General features: G+C 40.8%; 1 long non-coding RNA gene across 2 annotated transcripts; it reads right to left on the bottom strand.

Moving 5' to 3' along the window:
- Positions 1-8802: 8802 nt before the first annotated feature.
- LOC104685438 lies at positions 8803-22683 on the bottom strand. Of its 2 annotated transcripts, none has more exons than XR_002044107.3 (5): positions 22458-22683; positions 21709-21858; positions 20337-20531; positions 14134-14293; positions 8803-12095 (listed from the first exon to the last, which is right to left on the bottom strand). It is a non-coding gene; the product is annotated as an uncharacterized LOC104685438 (long non-coding RNA). The 2 variants fall into 2 exon arrangements; XR_751116.4 differs by having other exon boundaries at positions 22338-22683.
- Between the last annotated feature and the right edge of the window lie 1456 nt (positions 22684-24139).

Genomic DNA, 24139 nt, shown 5'->3' on the forward strand with positions numbered 1-24139 from the left:
AGGTGCCCTGTGCACTGGAATTTGTTTCCAGCTGAGACCAAAGTATCATTTACGTTGGAAGAAACCTTTGGAAATCCCCCAGTTCAATCCCCCTGCTCAAGAACAGCCAGGTGAAGCACGTTGTCCAGGACCAGGTCCAGACAGGGTGAGCTGTCTGAGACACCTGCAAGGGATGGCAAATACACTCTAGGGAACACATAAACCTTTCTGAAGTGCCTTCAGGAGGCCAAGAGAGGTGCTTCACAGCACCTGAACTGATAATAGATGTCTGTGTTTGGGCAAATGAATCCCAGCCTTTGTGTCTGCTTGAACATGGTTCCTGGAACTTTCAGCTGCCTGCTGGGCTCCATCATCAGCTTTGGGTAGATGTCCACTGACTCCAGAGGGATCTGAGAGTGTGCAGTGTCTTAATGATGACCTGAACCTTCACTTCTGCTGTCTGCTGTCTGCTTCCTGAGTTTGTAATCACATGGTGAGGTACAAAGCATTTTACTGAGGAAAAGCAAAGAGAATGGTCTTGTTTTACAAAAAAACCCCCATGCAGCTGAATAGTCTTCTGTCACAAAAGAATCATAGAATGAGTTTCTCCCTTGCTGCTTGGTTAGAAAAACATCTATCAGATATAAATAAAGGTACCTTAATCACATGGTATTAAGGATGGTTCCACAGTCTGTGACACAAGCATGATGGGATAAACTTTCAGGCTTCCCTGTTAGATCAGAGGGTGCCTGGATCTGGCTGCTGGGCCCCTACCTGTAAATCATAGCATCATTCAGTCTGGAAAAGACCTTTAACATCAAGTTCAACTGTAAACCTAGCATTACCAAATCCTGTCCTCAAATCATCAAGCTGCATTACCCAACATCTGCTTCTGATCTCAGATCAAAAGAGAACTTGTGCCAGTTGTGTCAGTAGAAAATGAGATAAAAATCAGCAGTGGGCCGTGTGTTCTGTCACTGGATCAGAAACAGCCAAGGGAGCAGAATGGTGGCTGCTCTTCAAAATGCAAGAGACACTCCAGCAGCTCCTGCAGCCTTGGCTCCTGCAGCCCATGACCTTTACAGATCAACCACTGCTCTGCGCAGCTCCTCATCTTGTTCTCCCAGCCTGAAATGCCTTCATGTCCAGGTTCCTGATCCCTCATGTAAATGGAGACAGCATTATAAACTGTGCTGTCATCTCCTATTCTGGAAATGTAAATTCAAGGGTCTTTCAACAATGGCTGGGAACAGTGTGGTTAATGTGTTCCAGCTAATGAGACTAGATCAAGCCAATCATAAACTTTTTTTCTTAGTCTGCAAGGAGATCTACCTTCCAGGTTTTAATATTGGTGGTGGAATGTAGAGTGGCATTTTCCTAAACTAACTCAGTACCAAATTTTGGTCTGTTACAATACTCAAAGATTACTTCTAACTTCACAAATTTCTCAGCATTTTAACAGAAGTGTTGCCTTGCCTGGCTTCCTCTAGACAGCTTCTCATGCATATTCAATTTGAACAAACAAAACTCTGCGTAATGACTCTGATGTTATTGTCCTATGATTTCAAAAGGAGGGAAAATCACTTGGGATAGCTGATGATCACGGTCAGTATTCTGACTACAGACAAAATAACTAAATCATGTGATTTCACATACAGAATCATCTGAATAAAAATAAAAGGCTAATAACCACCCACACAACTCAATTAACAAACTATCAAGAAGTACTCTCATGTTTATTATTGCAATAAATCTGTGATTTAAATTCAGTGGCAAAATATTTGCAAACATTTACTCAATTACTGAATGCTCATTTTTTATCATAAGATTAATCAGATGAAGCTCAAGTAGTGCTGTAGCTCTGTGATGTTTAGTGCCACACATAAGTTTAGCATCATGTTCTTTAGTCCTCGCTGTGGCCTTGCATAGAAACTCTGTGACATCATCTCCTGTTTATTACAGATGGAGTGACAGAGACAGATTTTACCTCTGTCAAATTAGCGTTAACACTTGGTTGTAGTCATGTCATGAACTTATCCCTCCATCAGACTGCCTGGTATGGTGTTATATTGCAGAAAAGATATCGTCATTGATGTGTTACTGGGAAGAACAGAAACATCAAAGCTGCAGTGCAGTTACTGGAGAACAAAATGAGTCTGATTCATCACCCTGAAAAATCCCATCTGAAGCAAACGTCTTGAAAAGCAAGCACAGTTGCACTTTTTCAGCTGAGAACAATGAGAAAAGTCAGTGTGCATGAGAGACAGAGCATTTGCCACTTGTCCAGGCTTGATGGGAACATGAAAGGACATACTGCTAGTTAGCATGAAAGCAAAGAGAGAGGTGGGAATAGCACAGGATTTAGAAGGGCAATAGAGAGCAGAAGAATGAAAAGCAGTACAGAGACACTACAGAAGAAGGGAAGGGGTGAGAGACCTTTTACGTTTTTATTTAAATTCTGTCTTCTCACAAAGCTCCATTTTCCAATTTCCTTTGAGTGACTTAAATTCAATATGATGAAAGTCCTTTTAGTACTTTTAGCACTGCCAGTCATTTGCTAACAAAAATTGAGCGGGAGCAGTGATGGTGCATGTGTGTGTGTGTATGTTTGCAGATACACATATATATGAATGAATACAGTAAGTCTTGCAGGATTGAGGAAAAATATTTTTAAGTACTTTCAGAAAAGTTTGCTATATTTGTAACAGAAGAATAATTTAATAATTACAGTTACCATTGAGTATATCTATAAACTAACACGTATTTACATGTTTCTCCTTTGAATTTATGTCCAAAATATTTTTTCTATTACTAGTTACTTTCTGTATGGTGCTGAAAATGTGTATTGGCACAGTGTCGCCCATTGACAATCCAGAGGCTGGCAACTATGAAGCTATGAAGTCAACTCCTTAATGAGCTTCAATCTATTCCCATATCCCTATTTACCCATTTGCCTCAGAATGAAATGGCCATTCTGTTATTCCACAACCTGCACAGACTGGAGTCATTTAACTGGAAAAAATCCAGCACAGAAAGATATTACATGTTCATGAAAATTTATGGCTCTATGTTCTGTCCCTTTAATTTCCAGCTGGTAATTCTTGTTAGTGAGTCCTACAGAAAAGTCTCAACAAAACTGAAAACATGAATAATTGCAATGAAATAAAACCATTGTATTATTCTCACTGATATACTGTTCTTCTGTGGTTACTTATGATGGGTACCTGCAAGAAAACCAAGGAAATTGCAGTAAGGTTGTGCCTTATGAATTAAAAGAATATTTTTGTACAGGACATGGTGAAAAAGCATTCTTCCATTCTAACATATTTCCTAATACTTCAGGAACTTAAACACATGGTTTAATTGCTACCAAGTAATCGAAGGTCAGGGATGACATTATAAATCACTATGATAAATGCCTCTTCTTTAAAACATCTGTGAGGTAACAACTGACATGGTTTCTGATCTTGAAGTTAAGCAAATGAGAAAAGGGTTAAATGCTTTTAAAGATTTGTGAAATAAATGTAGAGGAACCTCTGTACATTTATTTAATTGATTATAAAAGTATCTATCAATGCCAAGTGCTCTGAAGTGCATGGATGTAATGCTAAGGAAGAGGTGGACATAAGCATTATTGCTTTCCCTTGAAGAAAAGTGGATACAAAGAGACGACATGTCGGGATTTTCACAAATGAGCATTCAAAGTGCTTTGATTTCTCACTGTCCTGGTGATGGAAGGGGGATCCAAGCTCTCCACTCCCTGCCCTGAGATGGACATGGATGTGCTGGTGTCTGCTGCTGGTTCCTGGACTTGCACAGGCAAAGGAGGTGGTAGATGGCTGCACAAACTCTTATCAAATCCTTTTATCCCCCCTCCCTAAGCAAAATCATGTGCGCAGCGGACTTATCCTAGCCAGATCCAGCCTGCTGACTGGCACCAAGAGAGCTCTGCTCTATACAGGGGATTAGTCCCCCATTCAGCTCTTGTTCCTAAAGCACTGACACAAATTACCTTTCAGGCTGGACTTCAGGGATGTGCCAGCTTTCCCAATGTGTAGTTACTGTTGGGCAATTCCAACAAAGCTAAACATTAAATCAAATTGCCTAGGGGAGAAGATGGGAGGGAAAATGTCCCAACAAGCTGACCTGATAATTTATTCATCTCTGAAAAAATGAGAAAGACTGTCAAGAATGAAATTTCTTCACTTTAGACATAGTCAGAAACTAAAACGCAGCTTTTCCTCAAAGGAGAAAGCCCTGGGTGTGATACAGGGCCACCTTCAGCTGCATGGAATAATGGAGCTCCTTTGCTTCAAACTGTCAAGGAAAAGGCCTGGAGAAAGGGACACGTGAGGAACCTGCCTTGCCTCCAAACAAGCAGAAACATTTCTTTGTGCCTTCATGGTAGTTTACTTTTCTCTGATGTTTTAGTCCTACTTGGTGTAGCATCTACAGCTCCACAACCAAAGGCATGGGGATGCAAATGACATTGAATGAGGCACGAGTATTTTGCTAATACCAGCCCAGCTCTTCAACTCCCACATCCATTACCCATTTCTTCAATCCCATTTTTGAAGGAGACAAAGCTGTTCAAGGTCTTTATGACCAGCTGCCCTGTACTCCAGGGCAGTGACTGCTCCTCCCAGTTTGGTATTATCTGGAATTCTTCCTTCAATGGTGATGGTAAAGTAGAGCAAAGAGATAACTTTTCAGATGTTAATTAGTTATAAAGACACAGAAGGCACTATCCTTTCCGTGCAGCTTGCCACCCTGAGTTGGAAAGAGACTTCTTTTGCAGGTCAGCCTGGAAGTAGCTTGAAACACTCCTGTTTCTCATGCGTGCTTGTGTCCTGTCCTGAGAAGCCTTGGCTGCTGTTACACTGAGACACAGAGATGCTCACCCTCCCACTGAGGGCCTTTGACTTCTTAGAGACAAGAAGCAATTTAAAAGCCTTTTCTCGTTTAACTATTGACTTTCACATCACTCCTTTACAGGATTATTGGACCTTGAGATAGTGACTAATGATGTTGTCACTATTCATTAATCCTGAAAAACGTCTGCCATCCATGGAGTTTGGCAAAGATGAAAAGAAGACATTGTAGGAAAAATAAGTATAATGTCTTTAATGAAATTCCAAGAAGATAGCTATTATAAGCAATGCATCTGAGGGAGTGATAATAGATTTTGATTTCTTAAAAGTGCTGAGAGGTTCTTGCTCAATGAACAGCAAGAGAAAGAATTGGTATAAAAACATTCAAGTGACAAATTCAAGTTTAAGATCTTGTTCCTGCAATTATTTCTGCAGTACCCCTGGCCTGCTATTTTAAGTCATTGACAAACTTGGGGAAGTCTAGTGTAGGCCACCAAGTTGGTCAGGGCTGGAAGACTTGTCCTGTGAGCAGAGCTGAAGAGAGGGTAAAGGCTTCCTCAGCCTGGGTAAAGGACAGCTTCAGGAAGGTCTCACAGCAGCCTGGCCCTGCCTAGCTGGAGGGATATCGAGCAGCTGAGCAGGGCTCCTCGTGATAATGCATGGTAGGAGAATGAGAGACAGGAGTTTAAATTGAAAGAATAGATTCCAGCTGGAGATAGGAAAAGACATTTCACTGAGTGTCGCAATGACCGCCACTGACCACTGCCCAGGCTAGCTCCTGCGGTGTGCGACAGGAGTGGGGAGCAGCTGGAGGCTCTTGGCTTTAAAGCTGCTCCTCAGGAGTTCAGCTCTGCCCAGGGGAGCTGAAGCTCCAGGCACAGTGGCTGTCAGCAGTCCGGAAAAGGGAGAGGCTAAAAAGTAGCAAGGAGGCTTGCCACACGGGATAACCCAAATTCATTGGAAGCAACTCCCAGGGCACAAGCCTGGAGCAGCTCCAGGGAACCTCTTATAAAGGGAGGTGTTACAATGGGGATGGCTTAACTGGGGACCAATAGAAATCTCTCAGGGAGGGATACGGATGAGGATAGACATTTCCTTGGGCCAATAGCCTCAAGGGGAGGAGGGAAAGGGATCACATGCCCCAATGGGGCATCGAGGTTTAGGGGATTTCCAAAGGGGGAGGTATCTATGGGGGTAGGGTCTCGGGGGATTGATGGGGACCATATAAGGGTAAATTGGGAGGTTTCAGATGATGGACACTGGACCTCCGGGAACAACAGGAGGGGTTTGGGTGATTGATAGGGAAAGAGCCAGAACAAGGGGAGGAGAACAACCATGTAGGGAGCACCGGGGGAGAGGCTTGGGTCTGGGGGAAACCAACTGGGAATAGGAGTGGGGAAGGTAGGGATGAACCATTGGGGTACAGAAAACTTATATAAAAATATAATAAAGGTATTGCATCACCACAACTGAGGACAGTTAGGAGACCAGACTGCTTGGAGAGCTTCTTCAGCCTTGGAGAGTTCAAGACCCAGCTGGGTAAAGCTCTGAGCAGCCTGGCCTGATCTCACAGATGACCCTGCTTGGAGCAAGAGGTTGGACAGAGGGATACCTGAAGTCTATCCCAAAGCAGCTGATTCTGTAATTTGGCTTCCCTTTTCATAGCAGTTTGCTAGGACTTCTAAAGAATATCCACACTCTAAACAGAAATAAGATGATCTTCACTGCTTTAACTACATCTGTTAACTACATCTACAATGAAACAAGCTAATTTGCCAGTCCATATTCATATATCCAGGTAGTAAGAACCTAGAGACCACCATAAAACCACCAGGGAGAAAAGCAAGTCATGCTACTTACTGTACAAGACTAAATCCTCTCACAAGCCCATCCTCTAGCAGAAAGATAGGCTTTTACATCAAGTGGTGCAACATCCTGGAAAATAAGTAATGACTACAAATAATTCCTGCAATGGAATCAAAATCCCTCACCTGTCCGATCCCTGCTTCCAAAGTGCTCCCATTCATATTAATCTATTCTGAAGATCAGGTTACTCCTTCAGTGCAAGCGCCTCCATTCACACAGGCACTCATCCAGAATTATGCTGAGAACATGTTGCAGAAGTGCTGCATTTCAGAGCTAGAAAACATGTGCTAAACCAGACAGACACTTCCAAGCAGAGAACACATGCATGAAGTTTATACTGCTCTGTACACGGCGGAAAAATCTACGTTCTCTGGAGGGCTACATCCCCAATCCTTTTGCAACCACATCTACAGGGTGAAAAGCTTCAGGCCATCAGAATAATTGGTGCTTCCTCTGCCCACAGCAAGAGCATGCCACTGTCTGTAAGTAACGCAGGTTGTTAAGAAAAAGAGAATATTTATTTTAGCACAAATATGGTTATGAAGGTTTTTTAAATAGCACAGTAATGAGCTTCAGCTGGCTATGTATATTACATTTTCATGTTCGTTATGAAAATTAATGTCAGCTTAAATATATGCATACTTTTAAAATGTAGAGAACTTTTTGCAAATGAAAAGTATATTGAAAAGAAATTTAAAGATAAAATATTCTGTCATAAATCTGCAGAAGTCTTGTCTGAATTACTGACTCAAGCTGACAAGGCAAAGAACAGTAGAAGCCTGTAGAATCTTGGCAATAAGAAGTTTGAGCTGGTTTTCCTTCAGAATTGGAAGGTCACCTAGTCAAACTTTATCCTAGTATGGTGATCCAGTGAATTTTCAAAGGCAAAGTGGCTTATACAAATAAAGGAACAGCTATCCATAGAGTAATGTACTATTAGGGGCATTCATGCTGGAGGACTTTGTTTTATCAAATTAATTGATACAGATTTCAAAAGTGCTCAAAAACCATAAATGTTCTTGGGATCCTCTAGCTGCTGTCTCTCTCTTCTAGTTTGTGGACAAGGAAAAAAAAATTATTTCCTAAAAGCAAAAAGAAATTATTTTACCCTGGGTATAACATTCAAACTACCAGAGCAAAAACTGAAACCTAAATAGAAAAACAACAGCAGAGATTCCATTTTTAGGATGGAATGATCTTTTCATGACTGAACAATTTAATATATATGACTTGCAATTTCTGTGCCTGGCTGTGTCATCTTTTTAAATGCCATTAAACCTCAGTGTCAAAATACCTATTAAGAAAGTGGCTTTTATGGAGGAAAAGATAATAAAAATCAGGTATATTAATAAGCTGTATGAGAAGCCTCATTCCAGAAATAATGAAGCTCATAAAAATGAGTTTTGCCATTTACATTCACATCCTAAATCAACCAAGCACTTTAATACACCCAGATCTGACCAAGAGCGATTTACCAGCCATGGAACTCATCAGTCAGAACTTAATAAAATTTTGTTTACACCCAACCTGTGATATTAGGTTGTCTATAAATAGCACAGCAGAGTTTCAAATTACATTTCTTCTTCCTTCAGGAACATTGAATGTCTAGAAAACAGGACACTGGATTTTGTGTTCCTTTAAGTCCTCAGGAATACTTAATGAAGCCCACACAATCTATGTGTACAAAGGATCATTTTCAACTTACGACCGGGGATGGGATTTTGCGCATGGTAGGAATATACACTGAATAGTAGAGCTGCAGTTACAAACCTCATGGATCTATAGTCACTCCAGACCCTGCTCAAAACTGTTGCTCCTGGACTGCTGGAGGTTCCCAATCCACCTCCTCAATGCCTACAAGTGACACGTGAGCATCTGGACCAACATCATGGCAATATGAAAATGGCATTACCTGTGTCAATGAGCATCCTCTCATCACTCTGGATGTTGATTTCTGCTACCATTTTAGAACATAATTTTATTTCAGTTATTGGATTTTGGAAAGGAATTAAGGAGGTAAGAAGCTGGTGTTCGAAATAATAAGTTGAGATGAAAAACTGGAACAACAAAAAGCTGCCCACAATATTCACATTTATTTGAAAGCAGTTGACTTGGTTACATACAAATACAATTAATACATTCTTAGATTTTTCATGTCTCATGTTCAAGAACTGATTTTCATTTGCTATAAAATTGCTGATGTCTTGCTCAAATGAGAGACCATTTTGAATGCAATGAATTCTAAAAATTAACAAATTTGGGCAAAATAGAAGCATTCTTGGAATATAATTTACTACAAGGTAGCTGAAGCAATTGTTCAAACAATAAACTCTCAAATAACTAATGCAACATTAAAATGGAAAATAACAAAACTGATTCTTTTTGTGCTTCTTCATTCTGCACAATTCTATGAGACAAATCAGCACTCCATCTTAAATCTACATCTACTGGCAATTAATAAAATAAGGAGAAGTATTTTCACAATCTCAGGATAAAATGCATCTTTGCATGAGTTAGCACAATTTTCTTATATTGTTCTAAATAGTCTATCTTTTTTCCACGCAAATAATACTTCAGAAACACTGTCTTGTTTGTTTATGAGTGAAATATTATTCAAGACTGGATGCTGAACTGGCTGAAGCATTTATAAAACTTACTATTTTAGGGTTTTGTGCTGTAAGAGATGCCTTTTGTTTCCATTCAGATAACTCCAATAGAAACTATTAAATTCTGTTCTGCTGAAATGGATGAAATTGTGAGGACCTCAAGCAACCCACTCAGGCCAGTAGAATATTTGTATTCTCTTCAGCTGCTTTCAGATCCAAACCCAACTCCTAAGCTCCTGAGATCATTCCCACCTCCTCTAGTGATCCATTTTTAATGTGTTTCTCAGTCCCTGAAGACAGTATCAGTCATAGGTCAGGTCCTTTCTCACTCAGGAACTAGCACTACAGGTTACTCCATGCTTGGTAGGTGCATCACATGTGTCAGCTACCTACTTTATGCCCCAGTTCACTAATTTACTAAATGAGAAATAGTGGCATTTATCCTGGAAGTAAACTAAATATGTTTAATGATGCATTTAAATAGGTTTTAAATTGCAAGTTTAATTAATAGGCAAAATTTAAGAAGAGAGAATGAAACAAAATCCTTTCAAAATTCTGCTTGCATCATTCAAAGTGCCTATATGGTTGATAAAGATTTTCCCAAGCTCTCAGAAAACAGGCAGCCCAGTAAAGGAGAAAGTAGGAATAAGCCTCTTATGAGGAAGGCTCACCCATTTCTAATGCCAGAAATAAACTAAAATTGAGAGACAACTATGAGAGCTTACCCAGCCTTTGCTTTTTTACAACACTTATGGGTCCATCTGTCTTAATTAAACTTACCAGTTCAAAGGTGTAACAGTACTCTTTAAATATCTACCTCTCAGTTTACCTTTGAAATTTATTTCCAATTTATATCATATTTAAAAATCAAGTCTGATTTCCCCAGTGTCACACAAAAGAAGAGAGCAAATCAACACTTCCAGAGTCAAATGATCCTTTATTGGAGAGCTAATAACCTTTTCCCATTTCTCTCTGAGGTTTCTTTATTACTGCTCTGTGTCAAGAATCCCACCATTTTTCCACAAGTTGTATTTCTAATCTCATTCTACAAATGGAACCAAACATTTTTTTTTCCCCACAGAACAGGAGCGAAATGCTTGCAGTAAGATAAGATCAGCTTTTCACAAAAAGCTTCCACACAAACATGAACTAGCTGAGGACGATTTATAAACCACTGGGAACACTATAAAAGATTTATTCTATTTAGACAACTAGTTTGATTTTTTCTGTATTCAAGTTCAATTCCACCCTTATTAAAATGGCCATTTTTTCTATTCTCTCACTTAATGAATGGAGATAATCTGGCACAAATTTCGCATCAGATTGGAGCAATATCCATCTCGAAGGCTGTCCCCAGCCTGCACCTGCTCAGCTGAGTGCTGGCAGGTTGATTCTCGGTTCTCAGCACATGACATTCCCCAAGCTATGGCTGATTTGGGTGGCTGATAGCCAGTGGAGGTGGTTGCCAGGCTACTGGGCTGTGGCCACCATGGTTGGCCACCATAAACTTTCTGTTGGCCCCTCCATGTTTTACATGAGCATGAAAACAAAAACTACTAAGCCAGCCCAGGGTAGATCCCAGAGTCCAACTGCGAAGCACCAGCAAACCTGCAGTGGCCTGACATTATTACAGCCACCAGAGCTATTTAAATACAAACAGGTGACTACTTTGCTCCTGCCCAAAGCTGTGACCCACCAATGGCACAATTGTGCCTGCTGGTAGCTTGGCAGATGTGGCGGATCCTCTCCCTGGCTCAGGGGGGGCTGTCTGTGTCCTCTGGCTGCACGTTGAGCAGGTGCGAGATGTGAAGGGGATGGAAGAACAAGTCATGCTGCCTACAAAAATAACTGCAGTTCAGTACAATTAGTGCAGGCTCAGGGGTGACCTACACATGGCAAAGCAATGATTTTAAGGCAGTAGTAGCAGATTTATGGGCTGTGCTTCACAGGTGCAAGCAGGGCACCGTGTCATGGTAGCTCTGGGAACAGTGGAACCAGAAGGACACCCAGAGAAAGGGGTTATTCTACATCATCAGTTTGCAAGGACAGATGCTGTAAAGCAGATATAACTTTAGAGCTCTCTTGTATTAATTTCCTCCAGATTACAATGACACATAAAGATAAGGTTTGTTTTCAAGGGAGCTGTGTCTGGCTGGACCTGTACCAGCTGCCTGATGGTACTTAAGAGTAATGTGGTCTAGATTCATTTCTCATAGACTCATTTCCCATTGCTGTTTTATATGCATACCAGTGGAGTTCTGTGCAGAATCACCAAGAAAGGACACTGAGACTACCAAACAAAAGTGCAAAAGCTGCAATGAAAGCAGTTTTTGCCTGTGTTGTCCCCAAACACAAAGCCAGTGATGGTTGACTGATGTGTGACAAACACGCAAGACCATTTGCAAGACGATTAATTCTGAGTCTTCTTCCTGGAAGAGGTACGGATTTCTTACCACCCATAAAGAACAAGAGTTATTTTACTCTTTGGTTTCACACATCAAGCAAATTTGTGTCAAGGAGATGATGGTAGAAGGAGTAGGAGAAATTGAAATGGTCACCTAGTTCCATGCTCTGAAAATCTGGGCGGGCTGGCTGTCTTCAGTGAGGTGTGCGGAATGGTCCTCTTTCACAGGATCAGACTGCAAGAGTAAGTTGTCCAGGCTGCTATTTAGCCCACACATCCTCAGGAGTGTAGATTTATACATGGGCTGTCAGATTTTAGCTTTGAGAGCCAGAGGTGATTTGGCTACAGATATATCCTTGGCTGGGAGAGCTGTGGAAGGCAACGGAAACAGGTCAAGTGATACTATCAAGAGAAATTCTGTCTTGGCTTGCCTCCTGTACTTCTCTGTTCAGAATCACAGCATGCTTAACTGGATCTTTCCAGCCCAGAGCAACAAGCCAAATTTATAATGTTCTTAATTGCTTTTTCTTTTCTTCTTCCCAGCTGGCAGATGGACCTGTACCATATCAGCATTGCTTTGTGTTGTGCTTTCAAGAATGATAATAGAACCAACAAAATTATTTTATTTTCTACTCTGTGCACACTGCAGAGAAATTTCAGTAAGCAGCACTTGGTCTTTATTTATTTTCATTTTCAGCTCTTGCTGAGATCAAAAATTATTTCTGCTGTATTTTGTTTGCTTTTATTATATAGTGTTCCAAACATTCTCTTTCAATTCTCACAAAGGATGCTTTTTGGAAACAAGCCAGGCTTGCTGAAGCTTTGGTAGGGACGTTCTGAGACACCAAACAGCAAATAGCAAATCATGCTTGAATAGCCCACAGACACAGAGGGATAAAAGAAGATGACTCCTATCACATGCATCAACCAAGAAATCCCTCTAGGGCTGGATATAATGAGGATTTAAATTACAAATGACTGCATTTACAGGTAAGCTAAAGATTCAACTCAAATCAGAGACACCCTCAAACGTAACCTCACATTCAGTAAAACAGTTCAAAATTGTAACATTCACAGAATCAGCACAAGTCTTTTCTGCCTTCTTGCTATTTTACTGGGTTGCAGAGAAGCATTTCACAGTCTTATTTGTGCCTAATGTATGGAATGAACCTGCCATCATTTTTGGGTGTGTGTCACACATATATATATACTTACTTATTTATATATATATATATATATACACGTTTGTACTGTTCCTCTGAAATGGAAAGAAATATGAGGTACATTCAAATTCAAGTTTAAAAAATTTCACTTAAGAGATGGTCCACAGGACCTGCTAAGTACTGGAGAAGAAGAGGGGTGGCATTAACTCCAAGAGATTTTGGCATGAGTTATTTTGAACTGACTCTACTAGTCTTCCTACAGAGAAGTCAGGCTAAATAGTTCATTCTGATAAGAAAGTTCATCAGCCTTCAATTATTATTTAATTTTTTATATAAAAATTACAGATTTTTCCCTGAGGTAATTTCAGTGTTGCATAGTTGTATCCTTCTCAAACTTTATGCTGTAGAAGGAAAAATTAATTTTCTCCTTTATAACCGTTTCAGTTGAAGGCTGCATGTGGAAAAACAATGCACAAATGCTTGAAAAGCGTAGCTTCTCCTTGTAGATGAAGACTCAAGAAAACTGCTATTTCCACTAGGATGACTTTGTAGCATTTTCTTTTCCACAGAGTAGTCTGATGAGGAAGCAGCCACAGCAGACAGCACAGAGTGCTAAGCTGCACCACAAAGAAGGCTGTGAGAGAGCAAGAAATTTGTTCAACTACTGTTTGTGCCAAATAACATGAATTTAAATACGCTTTTAATGTAGAGAAAAAAGTGTAGAGAAAAAAGCAGGCTGGAACAATTTCAGTCTTTGAGCAATACAACTGTTTATGTCAGTGCTTATGGAGCTGTGACTGAGTCAGCTAGGAGAACCTAGGGCTGTGGTTTTCAGCGCTTCCCCAAGGAAGAGCAGGGTGTTAGCTCCTGCCAGGGGTGAAACAGCAATGAAATATCCATGGAGACCTCAGTGGACCAGGAAATAAGCCCCATGGGGAGCTTCTGCCTCTCAAAGATAGCTTGAAATCACCAGCCTGTCTTTAGGGCCATCAGCTTTTTACAAGTTTCAGGTTAGTGAATTGTGAATCCAGACTTCTGCTTATTACATCCAGTTAATTATGTAAATGAAAGCCTGTAGCAGCCCTTTTAGTCCCCCGGTAAACCTAGAACTCACAAACTTCCCCTCCCTATGCAGTGGTGAGGAGGAACTCAGGCTGCTTTGAGCTCACATATTTTCATTCACTTTTTCAATTCACAGGTCCGGTCCCAAACAGGTCAGATAGAGAAGAAGGTCTTTGTCATACCAAGTTTTTTATCAGCAGAAGGATCTGGGAATGGCTCCTTTCACTGCCAAGTTTGGAAGCATCTCAGGGACAGAGCATTTGAAAGCACAGTTAGCAATGGAATTGCAGCACTGTAATAGACCTAGAATTCCTCAGGAATGGGATCAGAGAGCAGGGATTTCTATAAAAAGAGGAAAATAAAGCAATCTAGTAAGTCTTACAAAATTACAGCATTAAACTGTCAAATGCAAATCTTGCAGTTCAAGAAAATATTAAGGAAAGAGATTTTGATCCTAGCACTGCATCACTAAAATATGTCTTGCACAGTTTTCTTGGCATCTTGTCTTAGGTTTATCTCAAATCACATTATTCTTGTGCGAATAAAGTTAAGTGTTTTCAACTCTACTACAGAACAGTAAACACGGACTTAAATCCACCTGTCTCTGCCAGTTAACTATTTTCCCAGAATTATTGCTGAAGTTCTATTGTATTAAATGGGAGGTGAGGTTCATTTGGTAGGATATATAAACAATTCAAGACTAAATCTAACAGCATCCAAACCTTTTTGCCTAGGCATATACACATTTGACTAATATTGCTATTTTTAAATAGTGGTAATTCCTACCATGTTTATCTATATGAGATCATCCCAGTGATTTCTTTTCCAAAATTCCTAAGCAAAGTGCTCAGTCTCCTCTGCCATGCACAGCATTGCCAATCTCCATGAGGACTGGCAGACATGCAGGTATCTCCTGCTGTTTGAGGCATTTGTCTCACACAGCCCTTCACAGGAAGAGAAATCGAAGTTCTTCTGGTTGACTCTTCTGTGAAAGCTCCTCTTCAGCAGAGAAGGTCATATTAAAGGTGAATTTTCTGCTCCTTGTCTAAAAATCCATAGTGATACTGAATATTCATATCTGCTGGTAGGATGTGCAACGCACATTGAGTAGTATCCATCTCTTATTGATTCATTCTCGCCTACCCCAAAAATGAGAGACTTGAAGTCAGTCGTTAACTAAGACCCTTATTTTAAACATATTTTCAGAAATGGCAGTTAACAATTCACTTCCAGTGTAATGAACACTGGATTCATTAATCCTAATCACTAGGTTACATAAATCCATATTTATGACTCTCTGCAACAAACAGAAATCCAAAGTAGTGTTTTGAACGAAGTCATGAGAGGCTAGACGAACGCTGCATGGGGAGAAAGCAAATACATACCACAGAAAGAATGGTGACTCCATACTTGTCCTCATGGTAAAAACACGAAGAAAAAAAAACCCCATTGAACTCTTAATGAGACTGTCATATTGATGTAGACAGGGTGAGGCAAATGTCATAATATCTTTCGTAAAGCACTCTATATTAATTGACAAACAAGATGCTCCATTTTGTCAATATATTCAAAGGATTATCATTAAAAAAAAATTTAAAATGACAAAACCTATTACCAAAAATTACTTGAAGATATTTTCTTCCCTGGCTCCATATTCTGTCTGTCTCCATCCAAGGAGGATTCAAGACTTATAAAATCCTTGGCAAAGGGATAATTTTTTTTTGTCACCATCTCCATTTGGAGGTGATTATTTGGGGCAACATATTTAGAGGTTTGGCATACAAACAGAAGTAATATGCTATTGAAAATTTAAACCAGGAGATTTGAGGAGAAGGAGTGTTTGCTGAAAATGTGCTGTGCTTAATTCAGCCATTGAAACAGGAGGAAAAAAGCCCATCATGTTTATGTGTTCAAAGAGTTCAAAACCAGAAATGCACAAATAAGAAAGGAAAACAGAAGAAAACTTGACTAAATAAATGGCTCATGACCAAGCCTTAAAAATTAGCTTGCTTCACAGAAGGCTATACCAAAAATTAACAATTAAGCTGGAAGCAAATCTGTTACCACTTCTAATCTGCTCATATATACAATATGCTATGCAAAACATGCCTGGAGGAGTTGCCTCTTTCAACCCCGCTTTGTTTGTTTTGTTCCACTACTGCTGTTGAACATGAAATGTAATTCTCTGGAGAAAAGACTAAAGGCTCATTTTTTTACCATATAAATGCCTTGTGTCATGGACACAGCCAGGCACAGCTCCTGGGCTCTCCTGTACCGCAAATGGTAAATGAGTTTCCAAAGAAACATACAGAAATGTTCTCCTGTTCCCCAAAATGTGCACTGAGTTTATGATTTCCTAGAGATTCATAATCAACACCCAGCAGGGTCTGCAAGTGGGGGGGGCATCTGAGAAACGTGCAGTAAAACTGAGATTCCTCTCCTTCCCTTCAGATACTGTAGAAGTCTTAAATCCAGGGAAACCAATAAAATATAAAGTATTCCTATTGAATATAAAAGGAAGGAAAGGAAAGGAAAGGAAAGGAAAGGAAAGGAAAGGAAAGGAAAGGAAAGGAAAGGAAAGGAAAGGAAAGGAAAGGAAAGGGCAAGGCAAGGCGGAAGGAAAGGCAAGGAAAGGCAAGGAAAGGCAAGGAAAGGCAAGGAAAGGCAAGGAAAGGCAAGGAAAGGCAAGGCAAGGCAAGGAAAGGAAAGGAAAGGAAAGGAAGGGCAGGGCAAGGCAAGGCGGAAGGCAAGGCGGAAGGCAAGGCAAGGCGGAAGGCAAGGCAAGGCAAGGCGGAAGGCAAGGCAAGGCAAGGCAAGGCAAGGCAAGGCAAGGCAAGGCAAGGCAAGGCAGGAAGGAAAGGCAAGGCAAGGAAGGAAAGGAAGGCAAGGCAGGAAAGGAAGGCAAGGCAGGAAAGGAAGGCAAGGCAGGAAAGGCAGGAAAGGAAGGAAAGGAAGGAAAGGAAGGAAAGGAAGGAAAAAGGAAAGGAAGGAAAGGAAGGAAAGGAAGGAAGGAAGGAAAGGAAGGAAAGGAAGGAAAGGAAGGAAAGGAAGGAAAGGAAGGAAAGGAAGGAAAGGAAGGAAAGGAAGGAAAGGAAGGAAAGGAAAGGAAAGGAAGGAAAGGAAAGGAAGGAAAGGAAAGGAAGGAAAGGAAAGGAAGGAAGGAAAGGAAGGAAGGAAAGGAAGGAAGGAAAGGAAGGAAGGAAAGGAAGGAAGGAAAGGAAGGAAGGAAAGGAAGGAAGGAAAGGAAGGAAGGAAAGGAAGGAAGGAAAGGAAGGAAGGAAAGGAAGGAAGGAAAGGAAGGAAGGAAGGAAGGAAGGAAGGAAGGAAGGAGGAGGAAAGGAAGGAAAGGAAGGAAAGGAAGGAAAGGAAGGAAAGGAAGGAAAGGAAGGAAAGGAAGGAAAGGAAGGAAAGGAAGGAAGGAAAGGAAGGAAGGAAAGGAAGGAAGGAAAGGAAGGAAGGAAAGGAAGGAAGGAAAGGAAGGAAGGAAAGGAAGGAAGGAAAGGAAGGAAGGAAAGGAAGGAAGGAAGGAAGGAGGAAGGAAGGAAGGAAGGAAGGAAGGAAGGGAAGGAAGGGAAGGAAGGAAGGAAAGGAAGGAAGGAAAGGAAGGAAGGAAAGGAAGGAAGGAAAGGAAGGAAGGAAAGGAAGGAAGGAAAGGAAGGAAATTATTAGGATTTTTCTTCTATATATTCTGTAAAGTCTACTTTAAAGTCATCCTAAAGAGAATGAGTCCTTTTCATTTTATTAAAAAGTATATCAAAGCAATAATGAGTAGTTTGATCCCAGTGTGAGAGAACATTTTACCTCTTATTTTATGTTAAATAATCCCTCTCAGTTAATAACAATCCCATTTTCAAAGGAAATAGAAATTCTCTGTGTGACCATTCTGCATAAAAGCAAAGTTTGTTTTTATTTCTGCAGGAACAATAAATTAGAGCCTTTCATCAACTACCATTTATCTCCTCTTTTTTATGAGGATGCAAGTAAGTAATTATCAGTGAAGTTCAATGATCAAGGCACTGCATAAATTTGCAGTAGAAACTAATCCCAGTGAATTTATCTGACTACATATATGGCTTAAAATAATCCTCAGTGCCAGTAGTTCTTTCTCAATCATTTATTTTTATGTTAGAATTTCATCTGTCCTTCATGCTTTTTATTTGAAATTGCACCCAAGAGCCAGTTTTACCTGGAAATCTCATGATCTTTTATAAATACAGCCTTGGGTACTAAGAGACAAAAGTAAATACTCTCTTGCTATAGATGAGAGCATCATGAAAGTAGTGAACCAATGCCAAAAATCTTTAGGAAATCTGGTGAAGATATTTAAGGAACGAGTTCAGGGGTGCACTGGATGGAACAGGATCACTTTAGGTCTCTGCCACAGGAGTCAGAAGTACCCCCCAACCTATTCTTAGGGAGCAGGAACAACATTACCAGTGTGGGAAGCAGAGTTATCCCACATGCCACCCACGGCCCACAAATGTGCCCATCCAAGTTGTCCCTGCAGCCAAGTGGTTCAGGTGCAGAGACACCCAAGGGACCGGATGTGGTTCAGGACCAGACATCCGGGAAGGAAGAGTTAGCTAAACATGTTCCAGCACTCTGCAGTCAAAGAAAAATAGTAGCCATTCTTAATCCTTTTGTTTTCTTCCTGAATGTTAATAAACTTAATCTGTCCTTGTTATGGATTTGTAACAAATAAATACTTGGTTTTGAAAAAGGAAAATGAAATGGAGGTTTGGTTATAATATTCAGTTACCTATTTTAGTATCTTTCTCTTCCCTAAACTTGACTTAAATCCTCAGGAAAATCTCAGGTTCCTTGCAGCACTGTTTCTCTGTAGATGACAAGTATGGAAAAGAATGCAATTTAAGGACCCAATCCTGCAAACTGCAGGATGTGTGTAACTCCTTTTGCTTATATGGGCCATATAAATTCTGGTACAAAATTCACAAGCTAACAAAGCACAGATAGTTCCCACATGAGCACATTTCAGCATTTCCTCAGGGGAAACTGAGGGATGCACTGATTGCAAATAGTAATTTCTTAAGTCCAAATCATCTCTAAAAAACTAATAGAGGCTTCAAGTAGTTGAAGATATTGTAGAGGAGATTCTGACTATAACTAACCCAGAGCAAGTCTGGGAAATTCCTACTAGATACAGTGACAGTATTTGAGATTGGTGATTGGCACAGTGTAACAGACTTAAATCCCAAGTCTTAAATCCCTACTTGCATTCAAGAAATATCTAGATTTTAGAAATGAGAAGTCACAGGCTGTTTGCCATTACTCTTCCTTTAAGGCAATAATGAGGGTGTTTTCACTTAAGAATTTATACGTTTTTTTGCCCTTTAGGTCTCTTCCTGCAGGGGAAGATGCAGTAAAGCAAATCCAAAAAATATTTGCTGGTTCGAAATTATCTTCCTGAAGGGGAGAATTTTTTTTGTACTTTTAATCATTTTAGTACTTACTAAATCAAAAATGTAATGTTATTTCTAAGCTTAGCAAGTTCACTTGTCACACACATGTCTGTGATGGGACACTGGCTGACTCTGCAGCATCCTGTAGAGGGATTCTGTACAGTAAATGCACAAAGCATTGCCCAGTGAGACAGAAAAACATCATGTCATCCATGCTGTGCACTTTCCACCCCAGCTCAGGAGAAACAGCAGATAATCTACCTGGTTTAGTGAAACTTTAGCCCTCTGAAAAATCTCTCACCTGATCAAAAAATTAATGTTTCTACTCTTAAAAAATCCTTCTCAATACTGCAGAACATTTACTACAGGACAAGGATGGTATCCAGAACACAACATCGGTAACATGCACACAGAATAATTTGTTGTAATATTTTTCAAATAACTGAAGTCACAAGGTTATTGCCTTATTCTCTGAGATTTGTACCATTTCCTTGTTACAAAGGGGCTGCTTATAGAAGCAGGAAGTGCAAGGATGGCTATAAACAGCCGGGGGAGATAATTCAAAGGAGTTGGGAGTCCACAACAGGATTTACATTATCTATAGTTTTACAGCCTGTTTATACTTTGCATGTACTGTACATACATTTATATTTCCAAATTTTCTAAGCACAGTTACCAGTGTTAATAAGACTATACTTCTAATTTCTACCCTTTGGAGAGTCTCACAAGAAATGCAACCTTACAGTAACTCTGAAGCAGACTGTGCTTTACATACCATGACTCATATTTCTGGTCCAGTCTTGCCAATACAAGTCACAGCACAGATTCAGTAGGATAAACTACTCAGACCTGAATGGTGCAGGCCCTAGATGAATATACTGTTTCACCACATCCTATCTATAAATCCATTGTGCTGTGTGTGATAAAGCAATAGTCAAAAAACAAAAGCTCAGCTGGAGACTTACAGTTAATTTGGATAAATTTTCCCAGTTGTTTGCTATGCAGAAATGTATTTCCTATGGGGTCTGGGTTTCAAAGGCATTACTGGCACTTAGGAGATGAGCAGAAGAGGTTGAACCAGTTGACAATCAGTGAAGAACCACATCTGCTTGTGATTTGCAGTACCCAAGACATCAGCTTCTCCTCCTGGCAGCTGTCTTCTGTTTCAAGAATAAAAGACAGTTTGGGCTGCTATTTATCTGTCACCTTGCAAGAGTTTCATGCAAGCTTCCATGCAGGGACACCTCAAATTTTGTCTCATGAGTTATAAATACGTCACATCCACACCAGCAAAGTTCAGGCTCCTAGTTCACAAACAGGACTGAAGCAAACAGAAAAAAGAGCTGGAGAGCTCTTGGCCTGAACACAGACACCTTTCCATCTGCAGGCAGCTCTCTGAGGCTGACCACTTCCATGCCTGAGCTCAAGGGAGCATGGACAGCTCAGTCTGCCACAGAGCTGACAACAGCCTGATTTAGGGATCACAGACTTTCTTCCCATGGCATCTGCAGGGAGCCAGGAGCTGAACCCTCAGGGCAAATCCTCTCAATTTCTTACATTCTCTTGAACTTAGATGCCATGGTAGACATACCACTTAACTTAGGTACTTATAAGGTGCTATGAATATGCCCCTCTACATTCCCCTGCCAGCTCTGACTTCATCTCTCAAGTGGTTACACATCCCAGGCCTCTGCAGAGCCCAGTGGAGGTCCCTGCGCCTGGAGCTCCCCTGCGAGGGAAGCGATGAGGCTCTCAACTGCAGCCTTGTTCTTTGAACAGAGCTTGGGGAACAGAGCTGGCCATCATCTGCTGTGAACCAAAAGCAAATTAACTACAAATTAATTAGAAATTACAAAATGCAAAGCTGGTAATAAAGAAGACTGCTGTTAGAGCAATGATTGCTCTAAATTGTTATGGAGGATTTGGGGAGTCTGTGAAAAGTAGCAACATCAAAGAGCGAGCATGCTTTGGCTATTGAGGTAGCTCTGATGTGACTGTGCAGATATCTGTGCACAGCAGATATTGTAAAAAAACACAGAAAGCCTTGACTGATCAGCCAACCTTTAAAGAACAAGGTTTCTGTGGATAATTTATCAAAACAAAGCCATCTTCCTGGCACGAGTTTGTCAATTTTGTTTGTGCTAGATAAACAAACACAATACGAATATTCCATTATCTTTTGCTGCTTGTACTAGCATCGCAGCATTTTCAGTAACAAGATAAACATGTATAAAAATGGATCTTTTTTTTTTTCAGTAGTTGCCCTTGTTATAGTCTTGTCTCACGATAAATGTGAGATTATTTATCCTTCCATAAACCAAATCTACCTTACATTACCATGGGGAAGAGCTCCTACAGATCTGCATTGCTGCATGGGTAAGTTCGGGTACACTTGCATCAAGCTTTGCCTCTGGTAACGTTCTCCTGTGCCCATCCCAGCAGCTCACTTCCTAATTCTCCGTGGAGGTCTTCCCTGAATCCAGATACCTGTGAGGAGAATATGATTTTATCAGAGGCACTGCTGCACTTCAGTCTGTCTCATTACCACCATGCCTAGGTATCCAGCGAGAGCTAGTAAAAACCTGCCATTCCCCCGTGAAAACACAGGTAGTTGTATAACAAATGATTTCCAAACTGCAAACTTCAGAAGTTTTCTAAGTAACTTACAGGCCATGTGAACTTGTAGTGCCAAAACTTTCTCAGCAAAAAAGCCAGGTTCATGTTATAATTCTTATTAATAACAAGACTTAAGCCTTTCTAAGTCTACCCAGGAACAGGTTTGTGCTTCAACAGCACCTTTGTGTATCAAAGACTAACAACTTAACACATGGCATGGAAAATCATGAGCTGATACTTTAATTAATCATCAAATTAAAATCTTCATTTCACATTCACTGGTTCACCTGTGCTGAGTAGGCCTTCAATAGGATTGAATGACACATAAGAAAAACCTTCCCCCTGCCTACCTTTGCCGTGTTCAGTAAGATGCCTGGAACTGGTGTGTCCTGTCACTGCTCTACTGCTCACCTCTGGCTGAGTGTAACACAGAACTGTGGAAATACTCACAGAACTGTGGAAATACTCACAGCACACTTGGCCGGCCAGGCTCATAGTTGAGTGCCTTAGAAAGCCCCGAGCTACCTAGAGAGACTGCACAGGAGATCGAGCACTTCAGTAGCTCCAAAAGCGGCAAGTGGTAGCTGCAAAGCTGATACCACGAGCAAAAGCAAAGAGGTAGAAATACAGCCCTCGCTCTGTGCTTTAATCCTGCTAGTGGATTGCTCTCGCTCCCAGACAGAGACACGCATAAGCCGTCAGGAGAAGGGCAGCCAGCGCACAAGGGGGAGGAGCCCGCTCGGCTCATCTTTTATTCGGGGGAAGGGAAAGGGGAGAAATAGGGGCGGACCCAGCGTACCCAGCCAATCGGACTCTGCTTCGGTGGAATCCGAGTTACTTTCAGTTCTACCCGCGCTTAGAACAAAGGGGATTCAGAGCACATGGCAGGGACAGGTCCTGCCTTGTCTGACCAGTCTTGGGCCTGACTGCACCTTAGGGGCAGGCAGCAACACAGAACAGATGACTAGGTTCAAGTAAATAACAGATATGAGAGTATGTTATCACCTTGCACATCTATAGTCCTTTGTGTCCAGTGAGTGTCATGTCAGGGGTGGTCCCCCCCGCAAAGCCTCTCAGAGGTCAAGAGCAATTTCTGGTACAGCTGCGTGCTCCTGTCCCTGGGGCAGCCGCCGGTATTTGGGTGTGTGAGATGGCTCCTGGGGTGCCATTCTCTTCCCCCTTGGTGAAAGTTCCTGCACCATGCAGCAGCAGTAGTACAATAACACAAGGAAGGCCTTATGGCAGTGCTCTGCTCAAACCTGTGAAGGCTTTAGAGAGTTATTGGTGTCAGGTCAAGAGGGGAAGAGAAATCACCTTAATTAACCAGGGTTTTATTACTGTCATGCTAAGTATATAGTTTAGTGGGTAATCAAAACTTCCTTAACAATTCTCTGATTGCACTGCAGAAAACTTTAACTCAGTAATCAGTGAGAAAACCAGTGGTGCTTATACAATTTACTATCACATTTCAGTTCTCCTGTGTTACTACCAAAAGTCTAAAAGACATATAGAAAAATACACTTAGCACTCCTTTCCATGCTGTCCCTTGCAGGCCATGAAGATGCTAAAACCTGCCTTTGTTTCTCCAGGGAGAAGATGACAGTTGCTGATGCTGTGATTGCTTCATCTATTTTTGCTGATGTACTACTCAGTGCTACAATTTGGTTCTACTAATTGATTCCTCCTACATGAAAACAGCTGATGAACACCCATTTTAAAAAATATGCCTAAGCAGGGTTGATCTGCCACTCTTTTAAGACTGAAGCTACTTTTGATTACTTAACATAACAATAAGCATCTTAGTCACTCGGTTGCTGTAGGTAACACTGTATAACACTTGCATATTCTCTTGCTATTCCTTGTTGTAACCATTAGTATCTGAGGAAAAAATCAATTTGTTATTCAAAGTTTGTACTCTCTTTTTATGTTTCTACTTCTGCTTTTCCATGCAATGATAGGTGATATTAGCTGTGGCTGGAAATGCTTTTACATGATGTCTAGTCCTTCATCTTAATTCTGGCTGCTGTGAAGTCAGAAATATAGAGTAAGTACAGTCACTCATATATATGAGAGTTTTCCTATGCAACTTTATTTCACAATTACAAAAGGACATTCTTTTCTAAAAAACTCAGTTGGACTAGTACTGCATCAA

This window comes from Corvus cornix, chromosome 3 (genome assembly GCF_000738735.6).
Source record: "Corvus cornix cornix isolate S_Up_H32 chromosome 3, ASM73873v5, whole genome shotgun sequence".
NCBI classification, from domain to species: domain Eukaryota; kingdom Metazoa; phylum Chordata; class Aves; order Passeriformes; family Corvidae; genus Corvus; species Corvus cornix.